The 14,931-nt window shown below is 42.3% G+C and overlaps 1 protein-coding gene across 1 annotated transcript in view; it reads left to right on the forward strand.

The window, feature by feature from the left end:
- The window catches only part of LOC124043495 (semaphorin-6D-like), a 151,949-nt gene that overhangs the window by 11,527 nt on the left and 125,491 nt on the right, over positions 1-14,931 (forward strand).

The raw sequence follows: 14,931 nt of genomic DNA on the forward strand, positions 1-14,931 counted from the left end.
CAAATGTTCCTTTTGTTCCATAAAGATATTTTTTATATCCAAATACCATTAGTTTGGTGCGTTATGCCCTGGAATCCACCGGAAAAAGCGGTCACAACAACGCAGACAAAAATTCCAAATTATATCCATAATGTCCACAGAAAAATGTCAAACATTTTTTATAATCAATCCTCAGGGTGTTTTTCAAATATCTATTCGATAATATATCAACCGGGACAGTTGGCTTTTCACTAGGACCGGGAGTAACAATGGCCGCCTTTCTCTTTTGCGCACAACTCACTCTGAGAGCCCTCACCTCTACACTTACCCAATGGGGTCGTTCACGCTCATTCTTCAAAATAAAAGCCTGAAACTATGTCCAAAGGCTGTTGACACCTTAGGGAAGCCATAGAAAAAGGAATCTGGTTGATATCCCTTTAAATGGGCAATAGGGATGCATAAAAACAGAGGGGTTTCAAAAACAGGGGACTCCCTGATTGGATTTCCTCAGGTTTTAGCCTGCAATATCAGTTCTGTTTAACTCACAGACAAAATTTTGACAGTTTTGGAAACTTTAGAGTGTTTTCTATCCTAATCTGTCAATTATATGCATATTCTAGCATCTGGTCCTGAGAAATAGGCGGTTTACTTTGGGAACGTTATTTTTCCCAACATAAAAATAGTGCCCCCTAGCTTAAAGAGGTTAAAATGGTTTCACCCAAATCTGGCAACGCTGTTTAGCTTTCTCTCTACGGTTAGGCTAGGCAATAGGCTTGTATTTGGGGTGATGATCTGTGAGGTGATAACATTTTATTTGCTTTGTGATTTGTCAAACTGTAAATGACTTGTCAAGTCATGTGCTCTGGTTCTGGTATACACTATAACAAGTACATTGAAGATTTGTAATATGCTGAAAAGTGGCAAAACTAACTATTTTCTGGGCAATAGGCGCAACCAACTTTGACTTTGTTTATTTGCATCTTATAGTGAATGGCATTCTGGGATTAGGGAGTTTTTGCTTGTCAAACAACTCTCCTTCCGTGGCCTCCAACTGCTTTTAAACGCAAGTAAAACTAAATGCATGCTATTCAATCGATCACTGCCCGCACCTGCTCGCCCGTCCAGCATCACCACTCTGGACGGCTCTGACTTCGAATATGTGGACAACTACAAATACCTAGGTGTCTGGTTAGACTGAAAACTCTCCTTCCAGACTCACATGAAACATCTCAAATCCAAAATTAAATCTAGAATCGGCTTCCTATATCGCAACAAAGCATCCTTCACTCATGCTGCCAAACATACCCTCGTAAAACTGACCATCCTACCGATCCTCGACTTCATTGATGTAATCTATAAAATAGCCTCAAACACTCTACTCAACAAACTGGATGCAGTCTATCACAGTGGTCCTTCTGTAGCTCAGTTGGTAGAGCATGGCGCTTGTAACGCCAGGGTAGTGGGTTCGATCCCCGGGACCACCCATACATAGAATGTATGCACACATGACTGTAAGTCGCTTTGGATAAAAGCGTCTGCTAAATAGCATATATTATTATTATTATATCATCCGTTTTGTCACCAAAGCCCCATACACTATCCACCATTGCGACCTGTATGCTCTCGTTGGCTGGCCCTCGCTTCATACTTGTTGCCAAACCCACTGGCTACAGGTTATCTACAAATCTCTGCTTGGTAAAGCCCCGCCTTATCTCAGCTCACTGGTCACCATAGCAGCACCCACCCGTAGCACGCGCTCCAGCAGGTATATCTCACTGGTCACCCCCAAAGCCAAATCCTCCTTTGGTCGTCTTTCCTTCCAGTTCTCTGCTGCCCATGACTGGAACGAATTGCAAAAATCTCTGAAGCTGGAGACTCACATCTCCCTCACTAGCTTTAAGCACCAGTTGTCAGAGCAGCTTACAGATCACTGCACCTGTACATAGCCCATCTGTAAACAGCCTATCTATCTACCTACCTCAGCCCCATACTGGTATTTATTTATTTATTTTTGCTCCTTTGCACCCCAGTATCTCTATCTGCACATTCATCTTCTGCCGATCTACCATTCCAGTGTTTAATTGCTATATTGTAATTACTTGGCCTATTGTAATTACCATGGCCTATTTATTTCCTTAACTTACCCCATTTGCACTCACTGTATATAGACTTTTTGTTTTCTTTTGTTCTACTGTATTATTGACTGTATGTTTTGTTTATTCCATGTGTAACACTGTGTTGTTGTATGTGTCGAATTGCTACGCTTTATCTTGGCCAGGTCTGACAAAGCAAAAAGCAAAAACAGGTTTTTAGAAATATCACATTTACATAAGTATTCAGACCCTTTACTCAGTAATTTGTTGAAACACCTTTGGCAGCGTTTACAGCCTCAAGTCTTCTTGGGTATGACGTTGCAAGTTTGGCACACCTGTATTTGAGTTTCTCCCATTCTTCTCTGCAGATCCCCTCAAGCTCTGTCAGGTTGGATGGAGAGCGTCGCTGCCCATCAAGTCCGGGCCCTGGCTGGGCATTCAGAGACTACTCCCAAAGTCACTCCTGTGTTGTCTTTGCTGTGTGCTAATTGTCGTTGTCCTGTTGGAAGGTGAACCTTCCCCCAGTCTGTGGTCCTGTGCGCTCTGGAGCAAGTTTTCATCAAGGATCTGTCTGTACTTTGCTCCGTTCATCTTTGGCTCAATCCTAACTAGTCTCTCAGTCTGCCACCACCATGCTTCACCATAGGGATGGTGCCAGGTTTCCTCCAGAAGTGACGCTTGGCATTCAGGCCAAAGAGTTCAGTCTTGGTTTCATCAGATCAAGAATCTTGTTTCTCCTGGTCTGAGAGTCCTTTAGGTGCCTTTTGGCAAACTCCAAGCGGGCTGTTATGTGCCTTTTTACAGAGGAGTGGCTTCCGCCTGGCCACTCTACCATAAATGCCTGATTGGTGAAGTGCTGCAGAGATGGTTGTCCTTCTGGAAGGTTCTCCCATCTCCACAGAGGAAGTGTGGAGCTCTTTCAGAGCTCCGATCAGGTCCTTGGTCACTTCCCTGACCGAGCCCTTCTCCCCCGATTGCTCAGTTTGGCCGGGCGGACAGTTCTAGGAAGAATCTTGGTGCTTCCAAACTTCTTCCATTTTTTGGTAGCCTTCCCCAGATCTGTGCCTTGACACAATCCTGTCTCAGATTTCTACAGACAATTCCTTCAACCTCATGGCTTGGTTTATGCTCTGACATGCACTGTCAACTGTGGGCCCTTATATAGACATGCATGTGCCTTTCCAAATCATGTCCAATCAATTTACTCCAATCAAGTTGTAGAAACATCTCAAGGATGATCAATGGAAACAGGATTCACCCAAACTCAATTTTGAGTCTCATAGCAAAGGGTCTGAATACTTATGTAAATAAGGTATTTCTAAAAACCTGTTTTCGCGTTGTCATTATGGGGTATTGTGTGTAGATTGATGATATTTAATCAATTTTAGAAGAAGGATGTAACATAACAAAATGTGGAAAAAGTCAAAGGGTCTGAATACTTTCTGAATGCACTGCATGTTCTGTTTCTACTGTTCGAATCACATATTTGCGATGGTACGCTGCAGGGACTACTCAACAATGACCACAAATATGTGATTGTATGTGTCAAAGGGTTAGTTGTCAACACATGCAAGGTAGGCCATCATTGTAAAAACTAATTTGTTCATTAACAGACTTGCCTAGTTAAATAAAGGTTAAATATGTATTATTATTATTATTTTTTTTTTTTAAATACCAGCTTATTTGCTTTGCTCCTTTTAAAAACCGGCTGACTTTTAAAGCCAGGGACAGGTTTAAATTATAAATAAGGTTCAAAGGAGCTTCAGGGTTCTTGTGCCAAATGATCTCTACTTTTATTCACTTAATGATAGTGTATCTCTTTCCTGCTTCATTGATTAGCTGTTGGCAAATAAAATGGCTGAAGAGTCATTTCTGCGACTGGCCTGCTTCAAAGGGAGATCGGGGGTAGTTAAATCAGTTTTACAGTTGATGGTGTCTGCTGATATGCAGCACAGAGACTGTTTTATGAGCTTTATTGGTGAGGCGCGGAGATAACACAAGTCATTGCGTGGAGGAAGGCCTATTCTGTAGGGGGAGTTTTGCGGATGCAGGCTTGCCAGTTTTTATCAACTTCTTGCTTCTTTCGTGACCTCTTTTTTTCCTCTGTCTTGCTCCTACTGTTTTTGTTTTGTTGTCTCATTGCTTGTTTGCTCACTTGCTTGCTTGAAGTTGAAGTGCAGGTGCTGACAAACACAACATTCAAAACTCCTTAGCACAAGCGTTCCAGGAATGTGAAAGTAGAAGCAAGCAAAGTGGGGTGAAGGGAGAGGGGATTTTTATTTTAAGAAAGATCCCGCGGAATTCCTTAGTGTTCCGAAAGAGGAGGGGAGAGAAAAGTCGTGCTGAGGAAAGATTTAGAGGCCACGGACGCTCAAGATCTTTAACTTTGTCCCAGTCTGATGAGGATTGAGAAAAGTCCAAAAAAGGAGAAGAAAGAGCTCTCCAAAATGTACAGCTGGAAGCTGTCTCTTCCAAGCACTTAAAATGTTGCAGAAACAACGCCTTTTTGCAACACATGGAGCTTAGTGGAAAAGATGGCCTCTGTAAGTATTCCAAGGCCTCTCTATGGCAATTAATGGAACAATAATTACAGTAGCGCGGTTAGACAACAGAGAAATTTGACTTTGTCAGAATACACACAACAGATGATTTGGTGTGGTTAAATTGCCAGCTGATGCCATTAAAAAAAAAATCTGTAATCAGGTTGAGAGATGAAATGAGGCATAAAATGGAAGGAGCCAGAGATTGGATTTCTGCACTTCAGAGCTGTTCAATGGGTTTCATATTAATGCATTGCTCCCCTATCTCCTCAATCCCTACCAGCATGTGTTGCACATGACTCCCATTATTCTTAAAGATCCTCAATTACCTCTTGTGTACAAATAGTTTACACCAGGACCTAGCCTAGATGTTTAATTCACTGATCCACATTCACTGATCCACATTCAGTCTATCTGCCTTTGACAAACAATGGCGTCACCAGTAAGAGATGGAACGGCAGTTGACAGTCTGGCGACTGGAAGGAGGACAGGAAGCAGGTGACAAAGATGGAGTGTTCCATGTCCTCTTCTCGCTCTCTCTCTTCGCTCTCGCTCTTCCTCCACCCTTTCTAACTCATGCTGGACCAGAACCAAACATCTGGTTTGTGTCTTAGGACTTGGTGGCGGGGACTTAGTATATGCGGAGAGAGGGGTTTGACTGGTGTTCGGGCTTCGGTTTGGAAAAGGGGTTATGTTTAAACCTGGAAGTGTGTGAAGGGGACAGAGGGTCAAGGGGTGCAGAGGTTGCAATGCGGTTGAAGCACTGCCTGTACCCAAACCTCTCCTCCTAAGAGGGAGAGCGCTGATGGAGGAAGATAACTGGCTATGTTGCTAACTCTGGATTATAAAGATTGTAAACATCATTGCCACTCTTTCACCTAAAGCAGCTTGTAGGTCTCAAAGACCAATAGTGTATTTTATCTGGCTGGAGCTATAATGAGCAGTTTTAAGTGTGTGTGTGAGTGATTTCACTTTGTTTTTGTCTTTCCTAAAACAGTGCATCCAGAATAAACTCTCACCTTTTGCTAAAATGTTGCCCTCTGACCAAAAGTCTTTGCATGTGGCACCTTTAATAAAATGCCTCGTCTTTAAAATTGTATTTAGGTGCATCCAGGAAATCATTTGAGCAAGGAGATATACCTCACACCCACATCACAAGGGGCAGTAAAAGGCCATAAAAACAAACTACCCTTGGGAATATATAGGGAAATGCAACAGGCGATCAAACTTTAAATCAAATCTAAATTTATTAGTCACATGCGCCGAATACAACAGGTGTTGTAGACCTTACAGTGAAATGTTTACTTATGCGCCCCTAAACAACAATGCAGTTTTAAAAATACTGATAAGAATAAGAGATAAAAGTAACAACTTTACTCATTAGGTGACTGCCCTTTGAAGTGTCAAGGTGTCATGTAGATGATTAAACAGCATGATCATTGCAGAGGTGCACCTTGTGCTGGGGACAATAAAAGGCCACTCTAAAATGTGCAGTTTTGTCACACAACACAACACCACAGATGTCTCAAGTTTTGAGGCGTGTGCAATTGACATGCTGACTGTAGGAATGTCCACCAGAGCTGTTGCCAGATAATATAATGTTAATTTCTCTACCATAAGCTGCCTCCAATGTCATTTTAGAGAATTTGGCAGTACGTTCAACCGGCCTCACAACCGCAGATCTCGTGTAACCACGCCAGCCCACATCCGGCTTCTTCACCTGCAGGATCGTCTGAGACCAGCCACCCGGAGAGCTGATGAAACTGTGGGTTTGCACAACCGATGAATTTCTGCACAAACTGTCAGAAACCGTCTCAGGGAAGCTCATCTGCGTGCTCGTCGTCTTCAACGGGGTCTTGACCTGACTGCAATTCAGCATTGTAACCGACTTCAGTGTGCAAATAGTCACCTTCGATGGCCACTGGTATGCTGGAGAAGTGTGCTCTTAACGGATGAATCCGGGTTTCAACTGTACCAGGCAGATTGGCTCCCAAGTGGCGCATCGGTCTAAGGCACTACATCTCACTGTGCAATAGGCATCACTACAGTCCCTGGTTCAATTCCAGGCTGTATCACATCCGGCTGTAATTGGGAGTCCCATAGGGCGTCGCACAATTGGCCCAGTGTCATCCGGGTTTTGCCAGGGTAGGCCGCCATTGTAAATAAGAATTTGTTCTTAACTGACTTTCCTAGTTAAATAAAGGTTAAATAAATAAAAAATCATGGCAGACAGCGTGGGCGTTGTGTGGGTGAGCGGTTAGCTGATGTCAATGTTGTGAACAGAGTGCCCCATGGTGGGATTATGGTATGGGCAGGCATAAACTACGGACAACAAACACATTTTATTGATGGCAATTGTAATGCACAGAGATACAGTGACGACAATGGGCCTCAGGATTTCGTGCCATTCATCCGCCACCACCACCTCATGTTTCAGTATGATAATGACGGTCCCATGTTGCAAGGATCAGTACACAATTCCTGGAAGCTGAAAATGTCCCAGTTCTTCTATGGCCTGCATTCTCACCAGACATGTCACCCATTGAGGATGTTTAGGATGCGCTGAATTGAAGTGTACGACAGACAGTATGTTCCAGTTTCTGCCAATATCCAGCAATTAAAGAGTGGGATAACATTCCACAGGCCACGGTCAACAGCTTGTTTAACTCTATGCGAAGGAGATGTCACTCACTGCATGAGGCAAATGGTGGTCACACCAGATGCTGACTGGTTTTCTGATCCACACCCCTACGTTTTTTAAGGTAGCTGTGACCAACAGATGGATATCTGTATTCCCATTTTGTGAAATCCATGGATTAGGACCTAATAAATGTATTTCAATTGACTGATTTTCTTATATGAACTTTAAACTTAGTAAAATCTTTGAAATTGTTGTATGTTGCATTTATAAATTGTTGTATGTTGCAGTGTAATTACCCTATTGAATTGCAACAGAATACACTTCGAAAAAGAAATTGTTGTCGAAGTAGGCCTAAATCAACTCCACTAAGAAAGAGGTTGTGTCACTGGAACCAATCATTTTGCCTGGCTGTAGTGAAAACGGTGGTCCAAATCATGTCTCCATCCTTCTATTCACGGAGAGTAATGTTCTTAATTAACAGTTAGCACTAATGTCTTCCTCTTTCCATATACTCGGCTGTTCCCAGTCACTGGGATAGATATTGGGTTAGCAGAGCTTTCATTTCCCTGCCAGTATGAAAATCAATGTTCAGCAGGCCCAGTTTCTTTAAGGCCTAGATTAGCATGATAATGTCAGAGTAGTGGGAGTAACTAATCAGATTCTCGTAGTGCTCGTGCAGCTATTATCATACGAAACACACCATTAGTGGGAATGGTATTCTGCCAATCCCTCACCATTCAATTATTTGAACTAGTTTCTTGGAAAGACGTATCAGAAATGGAAAAGTGCGGGGTAAGCAGAGATGGACTGCCTTAAACCGCTATATGATGTTACCCGCTGCATATTTCTATTACTCTGAACATCTATTGAGGCTGATCGCTTAAGAGCATGTGGAGTGGGTCTGGGCTCATGTTTGTCTGACTCTGAAGTAGACTGAAATTAGTCTGTTTTGGCCTTATATGAACCAGAATGGACAATACTCTAAAGTGCATTGCAAACATTTTGGTACAGTTTCTGACCTAAACTATACAAGTAGCTCAACAATGCTATTCCCAGTTTGCTGCATGTCAAAACAATTATTAGCTAGCCAGGCTTTTGATCCTGGAGGGGATTCCCTTCTGTTACCAAGTGAATGCATGATTTTTGAAGAAGCTAGCCACTTAGCTAGATAGCTAACTAGCTACTAAATTAGGAAACCAAACCAAATGTTTACATTTATATTTTAGAAGATTCTCTTAACTGTGATTGCTCTTGTAAGTCGCTCTGGATATAAGTGCCTTGCTCAAGGGCACATCGTTAGATTTTTCACCTGGTTGGCTCTGGGATTCGTTCCAGCAACCTTTCAGTAACTGGCTTGCTAGGCTACATGCCCGCCATGCACAGCATTTAACATCTTAAACAGTTAATTTAATCGTTATAAATATCTAGCTGTGAATTCCATACTTTAATTCGATCGCCTAGCACATGCTGCACAACAGTGAGCGACTCACAAGGCTGCCTTCTCTCATAGTTGTGTGCATGTAAACAAACACCATGTGACACGTGACTGGGTACTGCGGTAAGATTCATAATAATGTGACAGCTGAAATGAGGAACGCAATGTTCTTTATCTTGACAGCAGGTATTTACTTATGTATTGTAAAAAAAAAAAATTCTACTTAAAATATTATTGGCGGTATTGAAAAACCATCTTGTGGCTTCTTCCAAATACCCCGGTATACGGTATATACAATATACCGCCCAAGCCTAGTTAACAATAAAATACATCTTAAATGGAAGGGATTGTTTGTCTTCTGCTTCTTAGCTAAAACAAACTCAAGACAATGCATGCACACACTCCTGTCGAAATAATATGCATTCACCTGGATTGTGAATAGACCTAGACTACATCTTTATTTACCCAGTTTATCAATAGAGATGTACCATACAAAATCAATTATTACCATTGTAGTTTTGAGATTGGATTCGTAAAAAGTCATATTTATTGAATGATTGTGTAATTGATTCATTAATGCCTTGCTGTCAAAAAGAATGTGGCATAGAAACGTTCAAATCAAATGATATTGAACTTAAAAGATGCCCAACGATTGAACAGAGCAGTAGCTGTGTTTATCTTTTTGGATCAAATGCCATTCTGTGACTATGGCTAATATGCCTTATTTTTTTCATTGTTGTATCGTGATGGTATAAAACATCGTGATACTAAACCTGGTATCGGTGTTAGTCAAAATTCTGGTATCGTGACAACACTAGTTCCTATGGGTCCCATTTCTGTCTGGAGGCTCTGTCAGGCCCATAAGTCAACTGTGTGGGTGTATCGTTGGACCAGCTACTGATTTGCCCTGACGTCTCTCTCGCTCGCTCCTTTTCTACCGCTCTCTTTCTGCTTCTTTCGCTCCCTCTCTCTCGCACACACTATCTTAGGGCATACCTAGGTCAACTCTTGTCTAGGCCAGGGGGGTTGGCATGTTGAAAATCTGAAGAGCCTCTCGATATCTCTAGTCAGGTAGTAGATTGGACTGGTGGTGAGAGAGGTGGATTGTTCACATGAAGCAGGGCTATGCTGTTCATTATCTCACAATTCTTTGGGAAGGGGTAAGAAGTGTCTGTCGAAAACAAGCTGCTTTGCCCTGAAGCACTTCAGGCCTTCGGTTAAGCATGGTCAAAGCAATGCATCTCTCTCTCTCTTTTCTCTCTCGCTCTCGCTTAAATTCTAATTCGATATGCTTTATATATGACTGACAAGGTCAATGTTGCCAAAGCGAAGTGGTATACATAACAATTTGATGAATAGAAGCTATAATAATACATAAATAAATATATACAGTACCAGTCAAAAGTTTGGACACACCTACTCATTCCAGAGTTTCTCATTATTTGTACTATTATTCTACATAGTACAAATAAACTATGAAATAACATATGTGGAATCATGTGGTAACCAAAAAAGTGTGAAACATATCAATATATTTTATATTTGAGATTCTTTAAAGTAGGCACCCTTTGCCTTGATGACGGCTTTGCACGCTCTTGGCATTCTCTCAAGCAGTTCCAGGTTTATTTTAATGTTCATGAAATAATTAGTCATTTTATATTTGGCTTTGTAATCAGAATCTTCAAGTATTTCATTAAAAAGGTTTGTCAAAGACTTTCAAACCTGGTCCACAGAAATCTTGAAATGATTCTTCACTGTTCTGTTATTTTAGACTGTAATCCCACCCATTGTTGAACATGCTTTTTTGACAAACATCTGACTAATCCTAGAGTGTTATGAGTAGGCAATTCGGTCACAACACAGATCTGAAATGTTCTTCAACCCTCGACCTGCTTGGCTGACCTCTTGCCCAGTCTGCCCACAGCAAAACATGCTTTGGTCTTATAGCGAGAGAGGAGTGATTGGGTTTTGAGATTTAATCACATTTTTGGTTTTCTGTGGTGATCTGAACCACAATGGGCACACTTAGGACCCAGAACAAGGGCCGGATTCAGTTGAACTAGAAACGGCCTGCCCCAGGCTAATTCCCAATGACAGATCCTTTGTTGATGGGCTAGCTACTTTAGGAGGGAAACAAGAAACCCCCTATTGACAAGGTAACAAGCCATGACAGGAGAAATTGTTTCTTTGGAAAAGGGTTTAAATTGACCTAGGAACAGATTTAAGGGGAAAAACAAGGATTTTGGGATAGTGGAAGTAGGTTTCCTAAAGTCATGACAATAGCTAATTTCTCGTGCTAACGGTTTGCTGTGTCTCCCCTTAACCTCTAAAACTGGGGGAGAGTTGAGTTTGAGGTTAGTTCAACTGTTAGCACAGAACACACGGGCATGGTTTTGATAAATCTCATCTGAGCTCAAAGGCTCTGGTTTGTTCTTGGGGCACAGGTTGCCAAGCTCTACTGTTCAGGGAGAACATGCTCAACTGCCCGTACCCTTCTCAGTACAATTGTTTTTAAATCATCTCTCTCTGTACTCTACCATTTTGGTTATTCCGGCTGTGGTGTTTTCTGATTGCAGAGGATGTATTTTGGCCTCCACAACTTCCCAGCAGCTTTCCATTTTAGATCGCATACCAACCAATGGGCTCATTTTCAAAGGCCTGATGTATAGACCCCCTACTAGTGGCACTTATCTGAAGCATGGCACCACCCTGAACAATGATGACACTATCAGTGTTCAGAATGCCCTTTTCCAACATTTCCTCTATGTAGGAAGAGACCATGACATATTGGCTGGCTTCAACGCTTAACCACCGTGGGTTGGGGCCAACCGCCTGATATCCGAGTCTGGCTGGGGTGCCCTGCTCAGAGAATGATTTCCCCTTGCGCTCAGTAAGTGTGTTGTGTTGAGCTGCGTTCAAGGGAGAGGAAAAAAAACTCCCCAAGCAGCTGTGCTGAAAGCCTGTACTAAACACAATCAGGAAGTCGACGGGGGAGGCAGCGTGTTTTTGGCAGGGCGACGGCAAGCGCCACGGCACATTTGATAGACCCTCTGGAAACGTCAAACGTGGGCGGCCCTGCCCCCCTGACACCAGATGGCAGTCAGTTCCATTCCACTTGGCCCAGGCTGCGCATGGAATAGGCCTCTGTCTTTCTGTGTATTGTTAACTAGCGACGGTTTAGCCAGGAAAAGCGGCCCATGCTGTATAAAACAGATCTGGTTCACTTTGGAAAGACATAGTCGGTTGGATTCCAGCACAAATGTATCTGATCCAAAAGACACACTGACCTGCCGATTGCCCCAATTCCCCTTCATTCTCTTCAGAACATGAAGACGTTCTGCCTTTTTGGCTGATATGTAGCTGTGCTCCTGGGGGGGGCTACTCTCAATATAGGAACTTGTGGTCTGCGGGTCAGCTGTTTGTGCATCCGCACCCGCCCGCAATTGCTAATAACCCATCCGCAAACTCCTGACTGTATGTGATAAAGTGGAAATCTGAGGCCCGTACCCAACCTACAAATATAGAAAATGCGCTATAGGCTATAGTCGAAGACTGCAGAATTCTTTGGATGGTTTTTTTTTTTTTGTTGCCTGATTTAGATCTGTTACTGATTATAATTTCTGAAGTTTTGGTTATTTGTTATATTTGTTAGTCAACTTGTTGATAATTAAATATATGTAGTTTCTCTTTTATCATTATGTTTCCCTAAAATACTTTTTTTTAAACAGAATAATGTAATAGATCGATTGAATGCTTCCATCTATAGTAGTTGACATCGGTAAAGTTTTCTGTCATCTTTCACGGAGCAAACACGTTTAGGGACTGGGGAGAAAATACAATTAAAAAACAGGAAAGATTTGCTGTGCAACCAGGTTGACCGGTTGTAAAGGAAAAGAAAGCTGCGAAAACAACCCAAGGCGTTTCTGATAAGATTTCAGTTCGGCTTCGATGCATATTTTATGTGGTTGAAATACTGTCAGCTTTTATGATAAAGACAGCACCTTTGAGCATTGCATTCTCTCAAGATGCAGAAAGAAAGAAATCATATTCCTCCAGTCCTGTTCTTGTCCAAGTTTTACCTACATTTGGTGTATAATTTTACTGCAAGAAATGCTTAATTCTGTAGGAATTCGTATTAAAGCTATGTGAGAGGTTATAAACCTACAGTCAGTGCCCAGATTTCAGTTTCCATTGAACCCATCTAAATAGTAGGCTACAGTTCCCATGACGTGTCATAGGCCTATTGTATTTGAAGTCTCATCTTGTGACTGTCAAATTTGTATTGCGCCTCACAATCATCACACATCACACACGATTCGCTGTGTAGTCTATTTGGTGCACGTAGAGTGAAGCCCTACATTTTTAGGTTTATGTGCTAATACCAGATCGCCTAAAATAATGGAAGAAAAATCTTAATGTAGCCTATATAAATTACACAAGAATTATACATTGATGGATTTTTTTAAAGGTATTGTTTCTCTTTCTTTAACCCACCCGCCAGCCACCCTTTCTGCCATTCAGCAACACAATATTTAATGACCCTAAACCCATCCGCCACACAGATACATCCGCACCAGGGATTATGGGTTATGAGTCAACCCGCACATCACTAATGACTTAACGCAATCCATGAAGGGCCGAACTGACAGAAAAAAACAAGACAGGGAGTCCATTCAGGGGCAGAATTTCCCACTTCTGAGTTCAGTGTTTACCTGGACTATGGTTCCTAAAGGCGTCTGGCTTTTTAGTAGGACGATGGTAAAAGTGACCGCTGCTGGGCTGGTATATAAACAACCTTGGAGGAATCTGACTCCGCTACAGGGTTACTGAAAACCTCTCACCTACTTCTCTGATAGAGTTCAGTGTGTCAAATCGGAGGGCCTGTTCTCCGGACCTCTGGCAGTCTCTATGGGGGTGCCACAGGGTTCAGTCCTCGGGCTGACTCTCTTCTCTGTATACATCAATGATATTGCTCTTGCTGCTGGTGATTCTTTAGTACACGTCTATGCAGATGACACCATTCTGTATACTTTTGGTCCTTCTTTGGACACTGTGTTAACTAACCTTCAGACGAGCTTCGATGCCATACAACTCTCCTTCCGTGGACTCCAACTGCTCTTAAACGCAAGTAAAACTAAATGCATGCTTTTCAACCAATCACTGCCCGCACCTGCTCGCCGTCCAGCATCACTACTCTGGACGGTTCTGACTTAGAATACATGGACAACTACAAATACCTAGGTGTCCGGTTAGACTGTAAACTCTCCTTCCAGACTCACATTAAGCATCTCCAATCCAAAATTAAATCTAGAATTGGCTTCCTATATCGCAACAAAGCATCCTTCACTCATGCTGCCAAACATACCCTCATAAAACTGACCATTCTACCGATCCTCGACTTCAGTGATGTCATCTATGAAATAGCCTCCAACATGCTACTTAACAAACTGGATGCAGTCTATCACAGTGCCATCCGTTTTGTCACCAAAGCCCCATACACTACCCACCATTGCGACCTGTACGCTTTCGTTGGTTGGCCCTCGCTTCATACTCGTCGCCAAACCCACTGGCTACAGGTTATCTACAAGTCTCTGCTAGGTAAAGCCCCGCCTTATCTCAGCTCACTAATCACCATGGCAGCACCCACTTGTAGCACTCACTCCAGCAGTTATAACTCACTGGTCACCCCCAAAGCCAATTCCTCCTTTGGTCGTCTTTCTTTCCAGTTCTCTGCTGCCAATGACTGGAACGAACTGCAAAAATCTCTGAAGCTAGAGACTCATATATCCCTCACTAGTTTTAAGCACCAGCTGTCAGAGCAGCTCACAGATCACTGCACCTGTACATAGATGGGCTGTTTACAGATGGGCGATCTACCTACCTCATCCCCATACAGCATTTATTTATCTTGCTCCTTTGCACCCCAAAGGAGCATCTTCTGCACATCTACCATTCCAGTGTTTAATTGCTATATTGTAATTACTTCGCCACCATGGCCTATTTATTGCCTTAACTCCCCCTTTTTTTTACCTCATTTGCACTCACTGTATATAGACTTTTTGTTTTCTTTTGTTCTACTGTATTATTGACTATGTTTTGTTTATTCCATGTGTAACTCTGTGTTGTTGTATGTGTCGAATTGCTATGCTTTATCTTGGCCAGGTCGCAGTTGCAAATGAGAACTTGTTCTCAACCAGCCTACCTGGTTAAATAAAGGTGAAATAAAAAATTAAAAAATGAATG

The sequence above is a fragment of the Oncorhynchus gorbuscha genome, linkage group LG09 (genome assembly GCF_021184085.1).
Source record: "Oncorhynchus gorbuscha isolate QuinsamMale2020 ecotype Even-year linkage group LG09, OgorEven_v1.0, whole genome shotgun sequence".
Classification (NCBI taxonomy): Eukaryota; Metazoa; Chordata; class Actinopteri; order Salmoniformes; family Salmonidae; genus Oncorhynchus; species Oncorhynchus gorbuscha.